Source organism: Danio rerio, chromosome 12, assembly GCF_049306965.1.
Source record: "Danio rerio strain Tuebingen ecotype United States chromosome 12, GRCz12tu, whole genome shotgun sequence".
NCBI classification, from domain to species: Eukaryota; Metazoa; Chordata; class Actinopteri; order Cypriniformes; family Danionidae; genus Danio; species Danio rerio.
The window spans coordinates 16,407,870-16,421,405 of NC_133187.1; the positions used below are offsets into that span (position 1 = coordinate 16,407,870).

Sequence of the window (13,536 nt, forward strand, 5' to 3'; positions counted from 1 at the left end):
TTTAGTATGAGGGTGTTTAAACCTTCGAATCAAAATTCGAAGCAGTCACGTGGGTAAAGGCGAAAATGAAGCTTCGGACGTCACTGATCACGTGATGATGGCAAAACGAATCAAGCTCCGGTACACTGCTTCACTGCGAGATGTATCGTTTTTTTGATACATGCTTCGAAGCCTCGGCGCACAACGTCACATCACTAAATCATAGGTATGTATGTCTTTTTTGTTGTCATCTAACGTTATATTATTTGATATGTTGGCTTTGATGTGCGCGTGTATCCTAATACGGAACTATTTGTTATAATTTAGCCGTGAGTTACTTGTTTCGTGCACTTGGTTTTGGCTATTTACATCAATAAAAGTTTAGAGTGAATGTATTTGAAACAAATAGCGATTTCAATCGAGTCATTTGCTTTAATAACTCACGATTAATACAATGAGTATCATATAACATACCAGATCAGGTATCCAAGTCAAATTTCCTTGCTAAAACGAATATAACATTATGTCCTGTTTATCTAGATTGCTGTCAGCATTGCGAACATCATAACCTTTTTTCCCTTCGAACCAGAGCCAGTGGAACAAACGGTGATGTGTTTAACTGTGTAATTTGTGTGAAAATCGTGTGATTTTCATGTAATTCATTGCTTGATTTGCTTGTATATTAGTTAGCTCGACTAAATGTCTATCATATTCAGACCAACTTGCTTTAACAGTCAGCTAGCTTTTATTTAAATAAAAAATATAAAGGGCTAAATATATATTTTTCTTTCTTTTTGCTCAAAAGGACTGAAATATTGACAAGGACATAATTCAATGCAAGATTTCCTTGAGGAGGTGAGACTTGCTATCATCAGTGAAATTTGACGGTCATTCACCAGCAGATGCAAGAAACCTTTTCTCTTTGCCCAAAAGAAGTTGTTGAGATTTAGCCAGGAAGAAATTAGAGAGAGATAACCTGGACTTTAAGGAAGAGGTAAGTCACTATATTGCAATTGCTTTGGTTTCATTCAAGGTAGTAATGATAATGCTAAAAATAGCAAACAACATTATTATTATAGGTAATTCAAAATACATCTGTATTCAGCATTTGAACATTTAAATATTTACATTTACAAATATATATATATATATATATATATATATATATATATATATATATATATATATATATATATATTATGTGTAAATATTAATATGTATGTTTTTTTTGTATATTGTAGATCTGCAAAGAGTTTTCTCAGATCTGTAATGTAGATCTCCTGAGACAGTTAATCGAGTGACTTGATAAATATACAGCACCTCTCCTGAAACTCTACAGAAAAAGAAGGGATTCAATGGGTCCAGAGATGGATACAACTTTAAACAAGATGGATGAGCAGGTACTCATTAAGATTTTTTTTTTCTTATACACCCGTCTGATGTTTTTAACATGTGCAACATATTTTGTCCTGTCAAACACAAAAGCATGAATTTCATGCTCAGGTAATACAGTCTAATAAAACGTAATTGCAACAATTTAATTGTCCAGCCCTTTTGCATTAATTTTAATTGTGTCAAGTTGTGTTTTGATTGTGAGATGGAAGTAAGATAAATAACAGATGTTTCACTTGTTTTGAGTGACCATTTCAAATGAATACATTCAAAGAGGAAAATAGAAAATAATAGCTGTAGTTTTTAACTCAAAGTAATTGTCACATGAAACTAAACATTTTTCTAAATTTGCCAACACAACCATTATCAAATTCCATTGTATGGAAACCACAAAATTCTTTTTTAAAAATAAAGCCATGTGTTTTTTCAACAGCATGAATAAAATACTATGCTCATTTAAATGTACTAAGTACATTTTTACTTACAAAACAATAAGATTGTAAAACACCCTTTGTAATTGACTTTCCTTTAGGTCACTGATATTGTCACCGATCGAGAAAGAGCAGCTCTTGAGGGATTGCCAATTTTTCTTCGTAAAAATTCTGCTTGCTTTCTCAAGATATGTCTGGTAAGTTACCCATTTTCATACCCTATTCTACATTTATTAGTCTGCTTGGTAACACTTATAATAGCTGCACGCTATAAATAATTTATTTAGTATTAGCGAATAGTTAATTTATTTTCTGTTAGGCATAACTCTACATGAAGTGCTCAATGATTGTATTTTTTTAACTTTAATGATTCATTTGTAATACTAATTTAAGTATTGCATTATTTACAAACCAGTTATTTAAGAATACGTGGTGTTTTTAAGATCATTCAGAATGCTTAAGTACACGATTAATAAACTATTCAAATTAACATTTAAATATCCTAATATTAAGGTATGTAATAATAGTTACTTTGTATGTTAGTATATGCTTTATGAGCTTAACTTCATCCAGTTGTGACCTAATCTAAAGTGAGGACTATTTATGCTTTATAAATTCCTTATGAATGACAATTAAAGGCTCAGTTATATTCTAAACAGGACAATAAACAACTTTCACAATTGAAACTGTATCAAATAAAAGTAAATCTTTGCAATTTTATGTAAAATAAAAGTTAAAAAAATTGCTAAATATTAAAAAGTTGTCAATATATTGTTCAATTATTATATATTATAGACTATTCAAAGTGTTACTGTTTGTATGTACGAAAGTATTACATGTTTTTATTTTCTTTGCATAATAGTAATAACATTAATAAGTAGTAATTAATATTACACATCAATTAATTTTCCCATTACTTAATCTCCTATAAGGACACGGACCCTGAAGACCACAGCACCAGAGATTAAAGGATTGGAATCTTCACTGTGGTGGAAGATGATAATGGCACTTCTGCATCCCTGCAATATGTGATGAACCTCGCTAAAATCTTGGAGGAGGCCATAGTACTTCAGGATATCACACATCTGCCTGCAGCCTTCGCTTACTTGTTCAGCCTCTTGTATAGACTGAATATGGAACACCCAAAAGAACTCAAATATACTTTTTAAGTAATTCAGCATGTTTTATGGAGGTTGGTGGCACATGATCTGCGAGAGTTCAGTTCATTCATTCATTCATTTTCTTTTCGGCTTAGTCCATTTATTAATCTGGGGTCGCCACAGCGCAATGAACTTGTTTTACATAGCGGATGCCCTTCCGGCTGCAACCCATCTCTGGAAAACATCCATACACACTCATTCACACATACACTATGGACAATTTTAGCCTACCCAATTCACCTGTGCCACACGTCTTTGGACTGTGGGGGAAACCGGAGAACCCAAAGGAAACCCACGTGAACGCAGGGAGAACATTCAAACTCCACACAGTAACGGCAACTGACCCAGCTGAGACTCGAACCAGCGACCTTGGTGGGAGGCGAAAGCACTTCCTACTGTGCCACTGTTTGAATGTTTTGAGGTCTGTTTTTGGACTTGATGTACTTTGTTGACAAAAGTGCAGTACACTTTAAAGACTGTTTGAATGGAGTGGCTTTTAGGGTTTACTCTGATTAGATGATTGTATATTCACCTGGTTTGAGTGTTTGGACACACTAATAGCTTGGTTTTAGTAAGGTTGCCAGTTATTTTATGTTGAGGCAGTGTACAATCTTTTCAAATCTGGAAACATTCAGTACTAGTTGTGTACAAACTAGCCCAATGCTGAAAACGGCTAATGTCAAATGCTGATTTTGTATGCAAATGTTTTGGATTGTGATTTGAACACAGTTAAAAATAAAAAAAGTGAATTGACTATTCTTGTGTATTTAATTTGAATCCTAAAAATTTATAGTAAATGCATAATGAATCAGTTTGTTTTATTTTGTTCAGTAAACTAAAAAAATCTTGTTGGGTAAACATGTTCATTTTTGTTCAGCAAACAAAAGATCTTGTTGAGTAAACATGATCATTTTTGTTCAGTAAACAAAAGATCTTGTTGAATAAATGTGAAAATTTTTGTTCAGCAAACAAAAGATCTTGTTGAGTAAACATGATCATTTTTGTTCAGTAAACAAAAGATATTGTTGAATAAACGTGAAAATTTTTGTTCAGCAAACAAAAGATCTTGTTGAGTAAACATGATCATTTTTGTTCAGTAAACAAAAGATCTTGTTGAATAAATGTGAAAATTTTTGTTCAGCAAACAAAAGATCTTGTTGAGTAAACATGATCATTTTTGTTCAGTAAACAAAAGATATTGTTGAATAAACGTGAAAATTTTTGTTCAGCAAACAAAAGATCTTGTTGAGTAAACATGATCATTTTTGTTCAGTAAACAAAAGATCTTGTTGAATAAACGTGAAAATTTTTGTTCAGCAAACAAAAGATCTTGTTGAGTAAACATGATAATATTTGTTCAGCAAACAAAAATATGTTGTTGGTTAAACAAGGAATTCAACAAAATATTTTAAGTCGACTTAGTTAACTCAAAAAGCTGTGTGTGATAGGTTGCCTTATTATTTTAAGTTTATTCAACCTTTTTTTTTTACAGTGTATATATATATATATATATATATATATATATATATATATATATATATATATATATATATATATATATATATATATATAAATATATATATATAAATATATATATTTATATATATATATATATACTGGTGTACACAAGAAATATATACTGGTGTACACAAGAAAAAGCTGTTAGAGCTGTTACTTAGGTAGAGTTGATATGTTACTGACTGATGCTATGAGGTGCTTCTGTCCCTGTTATCTTATTTATTTTAATATTTTGGGATTGCTATTATTAATAATTATTATTACGAAAAGGAACTTATAATTTTTATACAGGCTCAGGGAAACTGGTTTGTATCTTTTACAGTTAACAAAAACTACATAAATGTAATTTCTCATTTTATGAGATTGGGTTTCTCATATTATGAGATTATATGCACAAACATGAATCAATCAAAACAGGAAAACAAATGAGATTTAAGCAGGTTACTTGTTGATGAAAAATGTTATACATACAAAAAAGACAACAAGAAATTCATGTTAACTGTTTTAAATAAAAATAATAATTTAAGTTGAGAATCATTAAACCTGAAGATTTTGTGCTTGTAACGTCAGTCACATGATAAAATAAACATGGCAGATTATGGTTTCGTTCATATTTAAGATTTGGCTGTTGAGTACCTACCCTTTTAGTCCTCATTAAGTAAGTACTTATTGAAATCGAGTACCTACTTATTGGGTTTAAAACGCAGCCTTTTTGTTTTAAACTCTGTGTCAATGCAATCTATAACGGTTGCCTGATTGAATAGATAGACACAACTCAGCTTCTTTTAACGAATATGGCGGATGACCATTCATCCACCCACCAGAGGGACCCCTCGCCTGAATATTGACTGGATGCTATCCCAGTAGTTTGTCCGGGTAGCCACCATTCATAAGCACTGTTTATACATCAGATCATTGCAAAGTATTGCCAATTTCTCTGCCTTACTAAGCATTTTTTTCTTCATTGCTGTTGTTTGCCTTATTGAACGGATTATTTGTGTTCTGAACTTCACCTGGTTATAACTATAATTCTGTCTGTGTGTATATAAGCACTGTTTGTTTTATAAACCTCCAGCTAGGGTTGTAACAATATACCGGTATGACGGTTTACCACGATTTGAACGTGCACGATTATCATACCATGAACAATTGCATATCAACGGTTTTAACCCTTAAAGACCGAGACAGCCGCCCGCGGCTAAAAATAAGTATTGCTCTTAAATGTTTAATAACTTTTGAATCAGTGCGGTTACGTCATCAACATTTGACAAAGAAACGCTCGTCACTGTGTCTCCGGACAAATCAGACATGATACATTGATGCATTGTCCCTCCTCCATGCCCAGATTGGTTCAAACTCGCTATATCACAACCAATAAGCATAGGTTTCGCTTTTGTTTGTGGACCAAGCTTTTTGAACAACACGGAATGAGAGAAAGGCATACATTTATGCGCGGCTAAATAAAACGCAAAAAAAAAAAAGTTTTGCATGAAATAATTCTCATACTAAGTACTTTTGCATGCACAGCAGCACAGAAACATGACAAAACAGTGACACAGCAAAGACGAACTGCTGCTCTTGCTGTTTTCAAAAGACGCAAATGAAGATGCAGCTGTTTGTCTGCATTGCAGACAACCATATCCAAATCCATATCCATAGACAACCATATCCATGCTGGCACATAAAACCTAAGGATGTTCCATATTGAATCTAGTTTCGTTATGTAACTATTTATAGTATAGTAAATATTTATATCTATTTTTTACTGAGGATTTGCACCATGTTTATTTGGACTTTATTTGGACTTTGACACATTATTTACTATTTTCTTATTTTTATTTGTTCATTGTAAGTGGTGTTGTTTATAGTAACTAAAAATATATTATTTGGAAAAAGTCAAATTTGCTTCACTGTTCTATTATTTTGTAACATTTGTAACATACCGTATACCGCGAAACCGTCAAACAGTGGTATTGTTTTAGACGATTATCACACCGTGAAAATGTCATACTGTTACAACCCTACCTCCAGCATTTGGATTAATCCGGCATCCATGTCTTCACCAACGGTCACTCACATTCTGGTTCACTTAATGGTTAAAAAATAAAAATTTCCAATTATAATATAAAAAATAAATAAAAGGACCAAGCCAAAAAAATTACAAATAAATGAATGAATATTATAAAAAAGACCTTTAAAGGAAAGGTTTTATATGGTTTTTGTTTCAAAATAACTAGATACCCTAGTAGGGTAGCACAAGTGTAGTCTTCCATTAGTAAGATGTGTGTGTGTGTGAGAGAGAGAGAGAGAGAGAGAGAGAGGACAGATTATTAGACCACAGATGGTGTGTCAGTTCTTGCAGTTACATTACAGTTCTAGCAACAAATACATGTGACTGCTGAAAAAATGTCATTCAACAGCAAGCTAACACCAAAAATTATCCTACCAGTTATTATTAATTATGTCAGAATGTTAATGCACCCAGTATATACCCCAACCTTGTATGAATAAAAAAAAAAACAAGAATCCTTCCTCAGCATCCCAAGTGGTGATCTTCTTTTAACAGATGTCACACTTTGCATAGATAAAGCAGTTTCGTGACTGGCTAAAAGAAAAAGTAAAATATGGTTACTCTCATCTGATGAATATCTTTTCATCAATTAAAACACTCTTTTACAGGACCCAATTTATAAATCACCCCGCAAACCAACACAAACATGTTTAATCAACTAAAAATACACATATGGGGGCTATTAACGGGACTATAGTATGATTTTTTTAATCATTTCTCTTACCCTACCCCAAAACAAAAACAAAAGAACACAAATGTGATCTTCGTCACTGGTGACGTTTACAAGCGGCAAAACAGCAAGATTTGGCAAGTGTTCGACTTCAGATGTCTTTTTTGAGCCCTCCTCTTACTGCAGCCACCTGCTCTCATCTACATTGCAGGCAAGGCGAGGCAGATCTCAAACAAGCCTATCAAACAAGCCTATTTGCATATATTTCACATGCATATGCAAGAAAGGTGACTGAAATAAAAGCACACAAAAGATACTGGGCCATTAATAGTTTAAAATGTTTAGCACATAATTACAATTTAAAGAAGAACATTGACGTAAAAAAAAATAACTGAACTAAATTGAAACTAAAAATATACTTGCTGGAGTTAATTTACATTTAGTGGCAAAAGTTTTTATTTTAATTTTAGTATTGTGCTTGAGACAGGCCAATTTATTTTATGCTTTTGATGAAGTTGTTGAAGTTTATAGCCTTTTAGATAATGCACTTGACTGTTTCTCTGTGTTTGCTGATACTGTCTTTAAAGAGCCCCTGTTATGCATTAAAAAAGGTCATGTTTGGGTTTTGGGGGTGTCCAACAACAATCTAATATACATGCAAGGTCAAAAAACACTTTCATGGTCAGGCCCATACAAGGAAGACATTAGAGGTAAAATTTTTAAAGCATTTATTCAGGCGAAACAACAACAAATAATGGTGAAGCAGGTGAGTGGGGAAACAAAATTCAATATGGTAAGTCCAGTTCTTCAATAACACCAACAAACACACTATAGACACTTCCCTTAAGCAGGTTGTTTTGCATCCACAGAACAGCACAGGAGATAACAGAAGAGTCATCGAGGAAGACCATCGGCCGTTGATTCCAGCTGGTGAGTGACTGGATGAGGTGGGACTATATGGTGTGCTGGTGATTGGGTGCAGGTGCAGGCTTTTAGGAATCTGTGGTGATTAGTGATTGGCTGAGGTGGTTGGGACAGCGGGAATAAGGTCCGCGATATGAAATTAGGTCTTTTGGGAGTCCATAATTACGAAAGAAATTGTGGAAGAGTGCTTCGGTCATTTTTGTGGCCGTGGGAAGAATATTGAGAGGTATCAATTTACAGGCTTTGGAGAATCGGTCTTGTAAGAGGCTAAATTATCATATGCATTTGTATATATGGCAAAACATGTCTTTTTGACTCAAGAAGATCCATACTTCTCCAGAGGCAGAAACTGATAAAGATCAGGGCCTGGTGTGTGGAATTTGGGGGTTTTATGATGTGGTCACACGTTGATTGGTCAGTTTAAATGTCTTAGCATTTGGGCTTTAAACACATGGTCAAGAAAGATACAAAATAGGTGTAAAACTCTGCTCTGCCTCTTTTTCTGCACTATCTTTTCCTGGCCTGTCTTTTCCTGCTCTGACTCTACTCCAATCAGGCTAACTTCTGGGCCTGCTCTCTTTGTCTCTCTCTCTCTCCCCCTGTGTACCTCTGGTAACTTTAATTTTACATTTAAGCTGGGTACAATTTATATCGGAGGAGGTCGAGTTTCACAGCTTCACAGAGTTCTTCTAAGGTAGCAGGTACTAAAATATGCTAATTTAACCATGGCTTCATTCAACAAACGGTAGTCTATGCACAGTTTCAATCCTCCATCTTTTTTGGCTACAAAGAAGAAACTGGACGCAGTTGGAAAAGTGGAAGGTCTGATGAACCCCTAATGAACAGCTTCGGTGATTTAATTTTCCATGGCCTCCTGCTCAGGACGGGAGAGGGGATAAATCCTTCTGCGCTGTAATTTGGCATTAGGCTGCAGGTCGTTACTACAATCCCAGGACAGATGTTGAAGGTGTTGTGTGGCTTGTTCTTTGCTGAATACATCAAGAAAGGGATGGTAGATGGCCGGAATGGAGACTGTGGAATATATGTGAGGACTTTCAACCATAGTGGCTTCTTACGGTCGTTGGGTAGATGAACATGACGGGACTACGAGCATTCTAAAGTGCATTTGCCCATTAGAGGGCTTGTTCTGTAAGCAGTGAAATCACAAAGCCAGATTGGATCTAGGGGTGGAGTATGAACAGCAGGGGGAGTAATGTAGCCATGTGCTTTACAGACGACACCCCAGCCGAGAATCTCTCCTGTGCTCCAGTTAATACTGGGTTGGTGCTGTGTGAGCCAGGGTCTGCCAAGATGACGTCAACATTAGCTTGAGATAGGACGAGTAGCAAGAATTTTTCTTGATGGTTGAAGGGGGTTTGGATGGTGACCTTCTTTTCGCCGGAATATTTTGCCATCACCTAATGGTGAGTTCTGGATGGTTGTCATCTGGTATTTGATTTCATTACTCACGGAGGGTATGCAATGTTTGGAGATAAAGTGTGATGAAATAAAGTTGCCAGCCGCTTAACAATCCACCAATACCTATGCGGGGAAAGTATAAGAATTCACAATTAATTGAGCTTGTATGAGAAATATGAGATACAGTAAGGGTAAGTGTAACTTTAGTCTGCAAGAGACAGGGCAGGCAAACATGGCAGACTGAAATGAGATGGGAAGCTTCTGCACAGTAAGGACGAATGACAAATCCACCGTTGTCATTCGGATGCATTGAGCCAATGACAGTCGGTAATCATAGGTTCTTCTGAATCCAGTGGTGGTGAAGGCATTCTGGTGGGAGGAATTTGATCAAAAGACGGTGAAGAGGAACAGGCAGAAAGGTGTTGAGAGATACTAGTAGCTTTTTTGATGAAAGTCTCTAGATTAGCATTATCATTGAAGATGACCATATGTTCATGTATCTGGGTTTTGAGATTCATTAGTTCAATATAAACAGAAAGAGGGGTGAGTGGAACAGAGAATACTTCCTCGAAATGGCTTTCAATCATTGGGTAGATGGACATCTCGGGACTAGGAGCATACCAAATTGCATTAGCTGATTGCTCGTTCTGTAAGTGAAATCGCAAACGCAATTTTAGAGATAGCGTTGGGAAACTGATGTACATTAGCCTCTATATGAGGGAACATTGAAGAAGAAAACCCTCACAGACTCCTGGCTCGCGGGAGTAGCTTATTGGTCGAGCAAGGGGTGTGCTCGTGATAACAGCAGGGTTGGTGCAAGTGTTTACGGAAGTAGGAGGGTTTGCCTAATAGAATGCACCAAGTTAGCGAGCGGATCCAGAAGGGCTCCGGTCAAAGCTGCGTTAGTCTCCATCTGCCGCAATGTTTTCTGTTACAGGGCCTGAATTCATTCACGTGTTGTTTATGGTGATTGGCTGAGGTGGTGGAGACTGCAGGAACAAGTCGAGGGTGTAACAATAATGTGCATTTATTATTTTTTTCACCTAAATATCCCAGTGACCCCTATGTAAATGTTCAGCATTTCATTTGTTCTCAAATCCCTCCTTAACGCAATGCTAATCTGCACTGATTGGTCCAATGACCCAGTCTGTTGTGATTGGTCGACTGCGTTCAGCGCGAGAAAGAGAAATGCCCATCATGACCTATCAACAATTTTGAAGTAGTCAGAGTGCAGAGTATATGTGTTAGCATATGTAGAAGTCCATCTATTAGCCCAATGACGAAACTAACAGCATGTTCAAGGTTGTTGGTGTAGTAGGTGATTGTCTTCAGAAGCATTTTTTTGTTGTGCTGGTTAAAAGTCTTTTCACAGTCTAATAGTAATGATTACAGTTAATGATCTAAATGTATTTTTATGTATTTTTATATTTTGGGTAAGGCATAAAACAAAAAAAATGTTCATCCAATTAAATAGAGTCGGACCGACATCTCTCATAATTCTGATAAGTAGCCCAATCTGTCTGTCAGCAAATGCAGATTTAAACTACTGCGCAGCCGTTTGTACGCAGCTTAGCCAACCGCCGCGTGTTCACGAGAGAGAGCAGGCGCACGATCGGTAAAAACATGCTGAATCAAAACTTTTTAAAAACCTGAATCAATATTGGAGTTACCTTTGCACGCTGGAGAAAGGATGACATCATGTCTGAAGGATTTCTCTTAGACAGGTAATTGTCAAGGTCTGGGTGAGAGAGAAGATGGTTCAGACACAGATGCAGGTCTAAACAAAGTTTATTTAAGCCCAAACACTAAGGGGGCAAAAAGAGAAAAATTTGCCAACAAAAAAAATCTTCTTAAATGGAAACTAAAAATTCCTCCGTAATGGAGCTGGCAAAGAAGCCCAAAGTTCACAAAAAAAAAAAAACTCAAAAAACTGAGACTTAAAGAAATAAAGTCTTCAAAAACGATTAAATAAAACTTACTCCGGAGAGGCTAGAAGAACAGTCTTCAAGAGGGTGCAATACCCTGACACCCGACAGGGGGGCGATGGATCCGGCCGCAGCTGACTGGAACAGAATGGCTACGAGGAAGACTGAGGCTTGGAAGCCGGCGAGAGAGAGATGAGGACTTGCTGGATAGAGACGGGAAGTCAGATGAGCAGCAATACAAAAACAGACGGGAACTGGCTTGAAGGCAGATGTGGAAAAACAACTTCAGGAAAAATCAACAGGATGACATCAGACACGACAAAACTCACAGGATTAACAAGGAACAGGACTAGACCAGGAGATCGCCAGACATGCCGGAAGGGGAAAAACTACGATCTGACACAGAACTATGAAATTAGTTTGAAATTATAGTGAAATTATTTTGATAGAATAATGGAAAGTAATAGAGCAGATGGGTGGGGAAGCGAGAGGCAAACAAAGCAAGGTATGAGTGATCAAAACAATACGAGTGAAAGGGAAAGACTAACAAAAAGATCGAACCGGTGATCAGACCGAGACTGTGACAGGTAATGTTCTGTTTTAAAACTGTTTTAGATTCACGCAAAGCTGATGTAATGTTAGATGTTGTTGTTACAAATGGGTTATATCTTCACAGAAGTGTTGTTCAGCTATTAAAATATTTTAATGAAAGATTGATAAGACTTTTTTCTCTTTCATAAGGGACCTTTTAAAGCATTGATGATGTAGATTTTATTTAGTTTAACAAAACACAAGTAAATGCCGCTATTCTGCCTAGTCCAGGGGTCACCAATCTCGGTCTTGGAGGGCCAGTGTCCCTGCAGGGTTTAGCTCCAACTTGCCTCAACACACCTGCCTGGATGTTTCAAGTATACCTAGCAAGACCTTGATTAGCTTGTTCAGGTGTGTTTGATTAGGGTTGGAGCTAAAATGTGCAAGACACCGGCCCTCCAGGAACAAGTTTGGTGACCACTGGCCTAGTCTCTCCCTATATTGTTTACCATGCAACTCTAAATATTTGCTCTGAAATAGCATGTCATTTTGGCTTGCACGCCGCCAGACAAGCACTAGTCGCTTTTAACACATCAGAGAGGGTTCTTTTGCGGTGCTTGTGTTTCAGAAGGCGTGGCTCTAGACGGCAGGGGAGGGACTGTGATTTAGAGATTTATGCTAAGCTTTTAGCATTGTGGAAGTTCCCTTACTGCACCTATAAATGCATGCAAGCCTTTTCTAATGCTTCTTAAAAGAATTTTGTTATTTATTAGAATTTATTTATATTTGTTTTATATTTTACATTATATAACTCCAAATTTAAGTGATTGTAAAATTTAGACTGTATTTCTAATTGTAAGAACGGATTAGAGTAGTAGAGTTTTGATTTATATCTGATCCCATACTTTTCAGTTATATGTTCATAGGGACCAGACGTCGCTCAAGAGTTTTATGCCCGGGGTTTGTGTGTCTTCTCACAGACAGTATGCTGACACTCTGAAGTTAGTCAGATGATGTAGGGTTAGCTAATACTTATATGGTCTGGTTGCCAGCTGCTCACTCATTCTAAAAAGTAGTTGGTTTAGCCACCTCCAGAAAACTTGCTAATTTCAGCAATTAGATGATTATAGATAAAAAGATTTAGGGAGAATTCAGAATGAATTAAAACTTAGATAAAATTGTATTATGCCAATTTTATAATAAAACAATCAGAAAGCCAATTCAAAGATATTTATTACTCAAAGATAAATCAAAGAGTTAGAGATGCATACCTGACCAGAGAAATACATTGCAGCAAAAGTCTCAGAGATGCTGCAACAGGGTGTCTTGCCTACAAGATCTCAATGACCCATATCACATCTTTACCTTATATACTCAACTCAGAACAAACAGCCATAAATTCAAGACAATAGAACCGTCACAGAGACCCTTGCCTGATGAATTTGAGGTGTTAATCATCTCCATAGGGTGTAACATAACTGGTAACATATATATTGTAACATATATGCTGGAGGTA

General features: G+C 36.1%; 1 protein-coding gene and 1 long non-coding RNA gene across 2 annotated transcripts in view; one reads left to right on the forward strand and one right to left on the reverse strand.

The window, feature by feature from the left end:
* Positions 1 to 13,536, forward strand: part of med1 (mediator complex subunit 1) — a 700,564-nt gene that overhangs the window by 215,964 nt on the left and 471,064 nt on the right. The window lies entirely within an intron of this gene.
* LOC141376783 (uncharacterized) lies at positions 7,934 to 11,692 on the reverse strand. Its single transcript, XR_012387935.1, has 3 exons — positions 11,544 to 11,692; positions 11,235 to 11,302; positions 7,934 to 9,687 (listed from the first exon to the last, which is right to left on the reverse strand). It is a non-coding gene; the product is annotated as an uncharacterized lncRNA (long non-coding RNA).